A 517-nucleotide genomic window follows, 5' to 3' on the forward strand; every position below is an offset into this window, starting at 1 on the left:
GTCGATTTAGCTGTTGCAGTATAAGCTGGGATTTAAAAACAAGTATATACGGTCGTAAGTTCGGCCAGGCCGAAGCTTATGTACCCTCCATCATGGATTGCGTAGAAACTTCTTCTAAACACTGCATTCCACAATCGAATTACTTAAGTTGCGGTAACGCTTGCCGATGGCAAGGTATCTTAAAACCTCCTAACACCATCTTCTAAATTGTATGTAAGTCCATACGTGGTATATATTAAATCAAAAAAGATCGATCCAATACGTATATAATTCAGTTTGACAAAGTAGACATAAAATTTTAACAAAATTTTCTACAGAAATAAAATTTTAACAACATTTTCTATAGAAATAACATTTTCACAAAATTTTCTATAGAAATAAAAATTTTGACAAAATTTTCTAAAGAAAGAAAATTTTGACAAAATTTTCTAAAGAAAGACAATTTTGACAAAAATTTCTACTGAAATAAAATTTTAACAAAATTTTCTATAGAAATAAACTTTTGACAAAATTTTCT

Source organism: Haematobia irritans, chromosome 4, assembly GCF_050003625.1.
Source record: "Haematobia irritans isolate KBUSLIRL chromosome 4, ASM5000362v1, whole genome shotgun sequence".
NCBI classification, from domain to species: domain Eukaryota; kingdom Metazoa; phylum Arthropoda; class Insecta; order Diptera; family Muscidae; genus Haematobia; species Haematobia irritans.